Source organism: Anguilla rostrata, chromosome 9 (assembly GCF_018555375.3).
Source record: "Anguilla rostrata isolate EN2019 chromosome 9, ASM1855537v3, whole genome shotgun sequence".
Lineage (NCBI taxonomy): Eukaryota > Metazoa > Chordata > Actinopteri > Anguilliformes > Anguillidae > Anguilla > Anguilla rostrata.
In genome coordinates this window covers 50,315,647-50,325,962 of record NC_057941.1, presented here as the reverse complement: position 1 = coordinate 50,325,962, position 10,316 = coordinate 50,315,647, and the positions used below count along the sequence as shown (strand labels likewise).

The window sequence follows — 10,316 nt, the reverse complement described above, 5'->3', positions numbered from 1 at the left end:
TGAGGGTTGCCTGGAAACAAGCTGCGCGCCTACGATCGATTACGCGCCGCGTCGCCCTCAATCAAGCCGGGCACACGTCATCCGTTTTTACCATTTACAATTTAGAACGAGACCGTACAGTAGGACGTGGGATCAAAACCAGAATTTTTATTTTTGTAAGTTATTGATCTAATTTAAACTTAGATTTTTAATGTGAATTAATGTGTGAACATGTGAATAAGTGCAGATATGCATGTAGGGGCACCATTTGGGAACCCCAATGTTTGTGAGAACTTTTCATGGAGCCCAAAATCCCTGGTGGCACCGCTCTATCATGTACTGTTGAATGCATGACTTGTTCATGAAGTCTTTTAAATTCATTGTGCGACGGGTTGGTGGAGCCAGAGTGGAATTTCCATTTGCAAGTGGACAGTGAAGTTATGCTAATCTATTCCACTCTGCTCTTTAACGAGGGCAAGGATGAAATCTACGGAGATTAGTCAAGATGAGTCACTTAAAGTCATGATTCATTTCTTTAATGAAGAAAACGTGTACAGTTTGATCTGGGGAAAAAAGAACTTCAATCTAGGGATTTCTGTGGCTATTTGTAGTGCCCCTGATGACAGTTCTTTTTGTGGAAGATTCTCTCAACAAGGGTGCGGGACAGAGAGGGAAGAGATTTGACAGGACAAGTCATCACCTCCTGACAGAAATCCCCTGACGCTGTTTATGTCTCTGAGTCGAACCTGCGCAGTTCTGCGCAGCTGGACAAGCCTGGGAGCAGCTACTACACAAACAGGAACAGTGCATCCTGTGCATTTAATGTTCTGATATTTTTTGGGGGACCCCAATCAGTCAGGGCCCATGGAATCGTCCTGACTGTCCCGTCCCTTATCGGCACTCCTGGCATTAACCAATCAGCAGTGATGTGGGAAAGCCTCTGATATGACTGGTAGCTGCCAGGGGCTCTGGTGGGTTGTGGGACTGCGTGGAGCACAGCGCATTGCTTCGTAAAAGGAACTTTTCTTTTGTTCACTTTCCAGGAAAATGGCAGTCTTCATGGTGACCCTTTAAAGCAGCGGAACAGGACATGAACGTCTCCATGCAGCAAACCTTTTCAACTCACAGCGAACAACTGCGTGCGATTAAAAAGCATAATGCGGAACAGCTGGCTCTTTACGTAGTGAACATCCTGCTTTACTTCTGTGGTACTGTACTGCAAAAACAGAAAAATTATAAAAATGCATGAAGGCAAATGTAACGGCAACATTTCGTGCACGGACAAAAGAAGGCAATCTGTTGACACCTGGATCTATGAATTATGACTTGGAATCTGCTTTTTGTTTTGACAGTTTCAAGGAGTGACTCTCCCCTCATCAAAGCCAGAGCAGTCTGTTTTCAATGAATTGTCCTTGTTCACACAGATAACATCATGAACGGCGCCAAAGAAGAACAGTTATTGTGTAGTTACAACATGGTAACAGAACACCATACATCATACACAGCAATGGTGCCAGGTAAACTCAGAAAAGCCTCAAACTGGCAACATTACATCTACAAACAAATCAAACCCATCCTTATTGTTTTAGTGTCAGTGTCACAACATACCTTCAAACCTCACTGGACTGTGAGTAACCACTGATTGAATGGGAGAGCAGTCTTGCGTTAGCGCCTGTGACGTTAGCGCTTGCACTTTCCACCGAGCTCCTGTAGAGGGCAGCATTGAGCTGGCGGGAATCACCGGTCTGCGGTTCTGGAATTAATTCTCACGCCATTTCCTCAAAGGGGAACGACTTTGCTAACACACCATTAATCCCGAGGATGACAAGAAAGACTAAAACTGTTCAAATCAATTATGTGGGCCGAGGAAGGAAGGACAGGAGGTGCATTAAGTCACATTTGTCTGAATTTATACGAGCAGTGTCAACCCAGGAGGCCTGAGACTTTGACTAAATAGCCTTTCTGGAGAAGTGACCTTTTGAGTCCTAGTAAAAGCAGGATTTAACCAAGCAAATGGCATAGTCTTCCTCTACCTCTCTCTCTTTGTGTATCTATCTATCTATAAATCTTTCTCTCTTTATCTCTCCACACACACACACACACACACACACACACTGTTCAGTATGTCTGTTCTGTACTGAAGACAGATAATAGAATCAAATCAACTTTCAGTTTTGTACCAACCCACAGTTCAGGGTAACTGTGATGCAAAGTGGCCAGATGTGCATCTTATATCTTCCCAGCCAAGATGGCAGACAGTCCATCAAGCGCTAATGTCATACAAATTAACTGTCCTTACTGGAGCATGCAGAGTCAGCGATTGGTTTGCCGCTCACAAATGTGTGCAACACGACGTAAGGAAATGTTAAGGTTGGTCCAAAGAGATAATACGTAGAATGCGCAGAAAACGGATGCGGACTACATTTATCTGAACTGGAGACGGGGAGAAAATATTTGGATTTTAGTCTACAGTGTCACTCCTCTAAAACAAACACGGTTGGCCTCATCATGGACAGATTTTTCAACTCAATAAAAAAAACAAGATGAACATTTGAAAATGACATTACCTGTTTCTGCCCTGTGCCTGGTTTACACATCGAAAATGGGGCCCACCGGCATGCATAAATAAACACATTAGAGTAAACTTTTCAGTCGGGTTTTGCACGTGGTTATGATGAAGAGAATGCACCAATGCTGACCCACACTCTGATAAAGAGATGTGTGTAAAATAACATGATGACTTCGTAAACTAACCGTATATGTGGTCATGTTTGCTAATAAATCATGTGAATGGTATATTTTGGAAATAAACTTGATTAATTAAGTAAGCATATACCAAGACACCCTATCCAAAATAAATATTGTAAGGAATTGCACGTCTCATTTCAGTTGCGCTTAGGAAAGAGGAAATAATTCATAACAGTTTTCAAATGGTTTCACAAAACCAAAAAAAAAACAAAATCAAGCAACATGTGTGTATGAACGGTCTCTTATTCTCTCTTGTTTGGCTTTAGGATGACATAAGTGAGTTATGCCTAAACATGTCTCTTCATACCCAGAGTATCTTCTCTCTGTCAGTCAGGCTCGGCTTGACGTTAACCACAATCAGATGCCGAGGAGCCATTTTGGCTCACAGGGCCTGAACTCCGAACTCCGGTCCGTTCCGTCAGCTGTGGCGCTGCGTGAGTACAGTGAGCGAGCATGCTCAGGAGGGTGATCGCTTATTTCAGCTTTCTGTAGCGGAGAATGCATTTCATCCCCCCCCCCCTCCATCTGCTTATTAACCTGGGTTCCCATGCTTGCGTGTGCTTCCCGCTTTAGCGATATTTACATGTCGTGTCTCAAGCACAGGGTGTTGCTGTCACCACGCTGAAAAAAGCGGTCCATTTCACTACATTCAGCTCGCCTGAACCAATCAAATCGAGTCACGCCCGGGAAATGGTATGCTGCACTGGCGCTGCCACAGACGGGAGGAAGACTCTTACCAGAGAATCTGGACAGGGAGGAGAGCCTTTGAGTCCCTGTAAAAACAAAATTTAACCATGTTAGTATCATGCTTACCCCTCACACACACACACACAAGCAGAGAGATGGGGGGGGGGGAGAGAAAGAGAAAGATAACACAGTGACAAGTTGCAGTGATATGGTCAAAAAAAATCCACAAGTTTTCAAAGGTGCTGATTCAAGTTTTATTCTTTATTTATTTGCTTTATTTTTCCAATATGTTTTATTGCACTGTGTGTTGCAAAACTATTATCACAAACCACAGGTGGGCCTTCCACAAAATACAGAACGGCCTTCAAGAACTGCTCACAACAAACAAACAAAGAAATCGACAGATGTTGAACAAGCTTTTGTAAAAGCTCGGTTCACCACAAGTCAGTTTAATAAAACGGGTACAACTCAAAATCCAAGACATTTTTTGGCCAACAGTGGCAAACGACACATCCACGGAAAAATGCAGAGCCGTTTCAGAAATTTAGAACATTTCCGGTGCTCAGCAATTCTTCAAAATGACCTCATTCCAAAGAACTGGACAGGGACAATACGGAGGAGCCAGATGGTTTCATCAGAAAATTTGGGGTGCATGACTCAAAAGACGGCCTCTCCCAGAAGGGGACCTTCACTCCTGCAACGCTGGACAGGGAACACAGGAGCCGCGACGACGGAGAAGCTCGTAAATCGCGCGTGAGTTACAGCAGTCAGTCAGGAATGAGGGGATCTGATGGGGGGGGGGGGGGGGTGGTCGGGGGGGGTTTACTGAGGAGAGGGCAGTTAAAATAAGTTCAGATGTTGCTTTTGCAATTTTACATGTAATTTTGCAATATGTTTTTTCATTTTTTGCATGCCTGGGAAGCCAAAAGAAGGAAAGGAATCAGAGGTCAAGCCACGCCCACTTTTAGAGGCTCTTTTTATTTATTTATTTGTTTATTTATTTTGGGGGGGGGGGGGGTGTGTCAGTTCAGGAGGTGGGCTACTGAGTGAGTGAGGGAGAACGGTGTTAAATTCTCACCTGATTACACACATACACCTGATTCCAGTACCAATCAAGGTCCTCAGCAAAGATTGTAGTTGCTGATTAGTAGAATCAGGTCAGGTGAGTAACTGCTTGGTTGGAAAGCCTGCAGCCACACCGGCCCTTTATGAATAAGACTGAAGACAGGGGGGGGTGCTCATTTAAATTAGTGGGGAACACCGGTGCACCATGAAATTTACTGGTCTCTGACTCCAATTTCTTACAACATGGCAGAGACCACAGACTGCACTTTTTGGGCTTCAGAAACGCCTTTAACCAAGCCCAGGAAGAGTCAGTGGGTGCCATCACAGTGACTTGGGTCCATATCCCTAGTTTACCGGCTCACATTTTGAAATCAACACCTGCTACAGTTAAGAACCGTTAGCGTTTGCCCCAACATAAAAATGTAATCTATCACGGTTGATTTAACACCGAGCATACAGCCGAGTATCTGTATTGCCCTTCATTTATTGAATGCTGATTGATTGAGGCGGCTAAGAGTCTTGTGCAATGTGACCCCCGAGCTTTGTGCAGTGCAATGCTAACCTTCCCCCACAGCTGAGAGTCTTTTCCACACAGCAGGAGGACAGACAGTGATCGATAAGGCTAGCGCTGAGGGAATTTGGCTAATGGCGGTTTGAATACAGTTACAAGCAAACGGAATGATTCTTTCTTTTTTTTTGAATGACATAAGGTTCGGAAAACGTTTTCCTTCTCCGGGCTCATTCTTCTTCCTTAGAGCCGTGCTGTGACAGCGAACGCTTATCGTCAAAAGCGCTTTTCGGACTGACGAGCCGTCCGGAGGGCGAGAGACGTCGGGCCTCGCTAGCTGCGAACCGCGAATGCTATTTTGGCTCTCGGCCACGTCCACGGGGTGCGGAAATTCAAACGCGCCGGAGGCACACGAACACGGAGAGCGTCGTGAGATTATGGATATCGTGACAGTTGATCTTCCACACGTTATTTTATTTTCGCCGTTTTCACAGGACATTCATTTTGGCCTACAGGGGGCAGTAGAGCAACCCTTCAGAGCATTACCTTTCCAGCGGTTCCCTTTCCTCTTTCCTCATGCCCGTACGGCTGTATTCCCAAAAATCAGAGGTGGAAAAATCCACGTTCACAAATTTAAAGTCCCCCCCAGTATTTTGTTCCAGTCACCTGGATTTGCTTAATTGGCTCAATTCTTCAGCCAGGAGGTAGAGTCAATTAGCGAAATCAGCTGGTGGAGTTCATGGTTTAACTCCAGTCCGGGAGGGCCGCAGTGACTGCAGGTTTAACTTAATAGTCTAGGAAATGAGGTGTGTGTGTGTGTGTGTGGACTCTTAAACAATCAATTACTTAAATGAAGCACTCGAATGCGGGCACCCACCAAGAACTTCAGCTGCTGCGGCCCTCCAGGACTTGGGTTTGGAGCGCTAAATGGACAGGGGAGCACCTGTATTGACCTAAAATGGTGCCCTAGTGGAACAACAGTCTAACATCCATCCCTCAAGGACGACCACGGAAGGAGCCTCTGGAGAGAACACGATAGCCCTCGCGTTAAGGTTGGCTCCAGGCTCCAGACAAGGTGAAGGCCGAGGTGTAAGGTTGCCTTCGAGGCCGAAGGAGTCGGGGTGACGTTAGGGTCAGCGGGAAAGAGATGGATCTCAAATGGACTCTGAGCACAGCCAGGGGCCGCGTCGAGATAGAAGCTACGCACGCAAAAGAATTTTTAAAATTCCCTCTGCTCCTGGAAGAAATTTCTGCAAGGACGCCCATTCATTTCATAGATGCTTTTGTTTTGAGATAAAACAGTAATTCTTAACCCTTTGAAGAGCAGGTTTTTTGAAATGTTTTTTTTTTTCAGTATTCTAGAACTCTGTTGCTTTCAATCACCAGTAGTGATTGTGACATCAGCATGTTCAGTTACATAATTACATTTTTGTGGTTGTATCTGTTAAATGGTTAAATAATATAATAAATGGACAGTAGGAAAAATAAGAAAAATGACTAAGAATGCATGAAATCTTTTTTAAATTTCATTAAAACGACACGCTGTGGCAGGGGGAGGGAGTATATATTTTTCTAATAGTTACGTTCACATCGAAGCTGAAGTTTTTCAGTTTCTGCGTTGGATTTGTACCTGGGATTAGTTCATTTCCTTCTGTAAACACGTGAACTTGGAAAACCAGGCCTATTGCGCTCTACTGCTGTGATATTTTTCTTTCTCCTTATTCTGTTGAACCACAAGATTATCTCGATGTGATCTGCCAGCATTTAATCTTCCCTGGCAGACAAGCCTGTGTATTTTTAATGGACACGATCAGTTAAAAAAAACCAGAAAAACCAACATCAGGGCTCAATTGATTCCACACCAAAACGACAAAGCCGTCTGGTGCGTTGCCATGAAAGAAAATATTTTATTTTAATTGTGAGCCAAGGTCAATTCAGATGTTTCCCTCCCACAAAAAAGTCTACATTTCTGCCACTGCAGTTTTTCCTGCATTGTCCATTTTTTCCCAATTCAAGCAATTTACCGTATGATAAGACCTTGGAAATAGGCTGAAGGGGAACCGTCATTAACATCAAATTCACCTATTCAACAGACTAGAACAGAACAGAAAGTACTGCCCATGCGACGTGGAAATTTGTCCTCGACGAAATAAAAATTCAGACAACGTCCGTCAGCAGAGAGACAGACAGCGCAAAAGCAAAAGGAACATTCCGTCATCAGGATCTTAATAAGAAATGTACAAAGGGGGGGTGGGGGTATTGATAGGAGGTGCTGTTGGGGGGGGGGGGTTCTGTTAAATATATGGCAAGGTGTGAAAATTTATTTCGACATCATCAAATAGCCATACGGTTATACAGGGGCTACGGGCGCAACTGTTCTGCTAAATCTGGGACTCAAACCAACAACATCCTGGTCGATCCCAATCCCCAGAGGGTATAGTGACTACAGACTACAGTTTACAGTTATATAGTACATTTCACACTAATGGAGTACCATTATGGACTCGCATGAAGTCTGTAAGAACTGAATTAACACTGGTGACTTTACCCCAAAAGCACAGCCAACAGCACAGCCTTACATCAGGCTAACAGCACAGCCTTACATCTGAACAACAGCACAGCCAACAGCACGGCCTTAAGTAGCTGCGTCAGACTGACAGCGCCAGGCCATGAGCCGCAAGCAGGAAAACTTTAATTTGTCTGGCGAGTGGAAGGGGTGAGTAAATTAGACAGGGCCGTGCAAGCAGTGGCCAGAGAGCAGGGGAAGGTGTGTCAGCACACCAAGATGAATACATGTGGAGAGACCTTCAGCTGCGTGTGCGAGCCAGGATGTCGGATCGAATTCAAAACGCAGTGTCTGCGAAGACACAAAGCTAGTATTACTGTAACTGAGATGCTGGTTTCCAGGTTCGCAGGCTTGGCTCAGTCCTCGGCTAATTCGTACTCTGGTTCTTGATTAGCAGTGAACTCGCACTAATGCTTCAGTGATGCTGATCTTTAATCGATGTTCTGGGACAGTCGTTCGCCAGGTCCGGCAGTATTGTTCACATTAATCAGGTGAATACGCTTCTGTTTATCCTGCACTATAAATAAGTGACTGGTAAATGAATGTAATGTAATACAGTTATATAACTATGATTCAACATTTTTATCCATGATGCATAAACCAGTGAAGGGGCTGAGTACACTGTAGTTGGAGACAGTATACTGTGCGTGTGTGTGTGTGTGTGTGTGTGTGTGTGTGTGTGGTGATGTGTTTTTTCCCCTCACAAATCTCCATTTGTAATAATAATAATGTCAATAAAATTGTGTGAATGTGTTTCAAATGATCAAACCTAATATGGCACATTGATATTTATGGGCACAGCTGGATGGTTTTCAATGGGAACCAGAACCAGACCTGTGACATCATAGAGAAGGCGACATGGTGCCAGCCATGACAGAGAGAGGGGAGGGAGGGAGGAGGGAGGGAGAGAGAGAGAGAGAGAGAGAGAGAGAGAGAGAGAGGGGGGGTGGGAAGAGAGAGAGAGATGGAGAGGGAGAGAGGAGAGAGTTGGGACAGGAAGAGAGAGAGTGGAGAGAGAGAGAGAAAGAGAGATTTGGGAGACGCTTTACATGAAAGCGTCTCCCAAATCGCTTTCATGATGCTTTACATGAAAAGACGATTCCTTACCAGGAACATCTTTTCCCACCTCTGGTTTAATATTCTTGTGAATTATGTAGAACAGTGGTGGGAGTGGGAATAACACATTTCAGAACTGACCTCTGAACTCCATAGTCCGGCGTAAGGCTTGCCCGGTGAATCTGGCGGGGGGTTCAGGTCGGGGTCATCAGCGGTGACTCATCCTGTCCTCGAATCAGGAGGCACTTCACGTTCTGTTCTTCCCAGAGCGCACTCTGTCTCTGGGCTGTGAGTCACCCATGCCCCCGCCCCACCCACACACCCGCCCCTGCCCCCGGTCCATGCCATTGTTCGCCCGGGACGGTTTATTTGGGGAGGCACGGTGCTCCGTGGCAGCGCACGCACCGATTCGGCACACGCTCCTCAGCGCCACGGTTTATGAATTTCGCGCGAGGGGAAAAAAATAATTTAATTACAGCCGTCTGTAAACTAACGGCATGAGGGAGATATTTCCAGGAAAGTCCCCCTTCCCCGGGCACTGCCCCTCCCCACTCAATCTCTTTCAGACGCAAACAGCAGCGACGCCTCAGGACGCCAAACGTTGAGACTCCAACGCCTCGGCCGTTACTCCGCACAGATCGTCAGCAGCATCATATGTTCCACCGGCTGGGCTGAGCACACAGGAGCCAGCCTGCAGTGGAGCCAGCCTGCAGTGGAGCCAGCCTGCAGTGGAGACAGGCAGCAGGCTGCTCTGCACTGAGGGCCCCAGGGCTGTCAGAAACACTTACTCTGTGATGCATTAACAAATACATACACTCACACAGACGCACAGGTGCACACACACACACACACACACACACACACAGAAACAAACACACACAGACACATGCAGAGACACACACACACACACACAAAAACACACACACAGCCGTAGCAACCACTGTGGATTTCACCAGTAGGGTCTATACTCAGGAAGGTGAGTCGATTGAGACCGTTCACACTCAATGATCTCAGAGCACAAAATCTAAATCCATTGCAATTTCCTGCAGTCTAGACCAGGGGGTGTCAAACTAAAGGCCTGGAGAGCCGCAGTGTCTGCGGTTCCCTCCAATCAGCAGCCAGTATTAGGCTCTGGAAACAAGGTGCCTGTGAACTTCGGCCAATCAATGACAAGCTAATCACTGTAGTGCTGAAACACTCCAGACACTACGGTCACTGCAGACGTCCAAGTACTGGGGTCCGACACTGCCGCTCTATACTGGTGGCAGATTCTTTTGGATCGAGTTACTCCAGAACAATCGCTGCTTTTTTAAAAAGGGGATCCAGGTATTTGACTATTACGACAATATGCCCACAGGTGATGAGATGGGGGAGATCTGAACTGTACTCAACCTGCTTTATGGTACTAAACACAACATAGGACTTCATCGTGGTGCTGTGCAGTACCAGGACAATCGAGGGTAGCCTGTAATGGGGTAGATCTCCAGCGGGTTTCAACCATGAGCCACTGGGTGGCTCGTTCGGTTAAGGTACGACATCGTAGTGCATGGATGAGCCTCTGTAATGTGTAAACTCTGTACCTTTCTATGGTATTTAGACCTCGAGGCAAAGCTCACTTCGGCTCCAACAATGCTGGAAAGCATCCCTAATAAAAAGACTGCCATCAATAAAAACCCCACTGGAAGCAGATTTTCTCACCTGGGATAA

General features: G+C 45.8%; 1 long non-coding RNA gene across 1 annotated transcript in view; it reads right to left on the bottom strand.

The window, feature by feature from the left end:
* Positions 1-499: 499 nt before the first annotated feature.
* Positions 500-10,316, bottom strand: part of LOC135264060 (uncharacterized) — a 49,984-nt gene continuing 40,167 nt past the window's right edge. The window contains exon 3 of the long non-coding RNA XR_010332588.1: positions 500-3,500. This is a non-coding gene — a long non-coding RNA (uncharacterized LOC135264060). The remainder of the gene's footprint in view (positions 3,501-10,316) is intronic.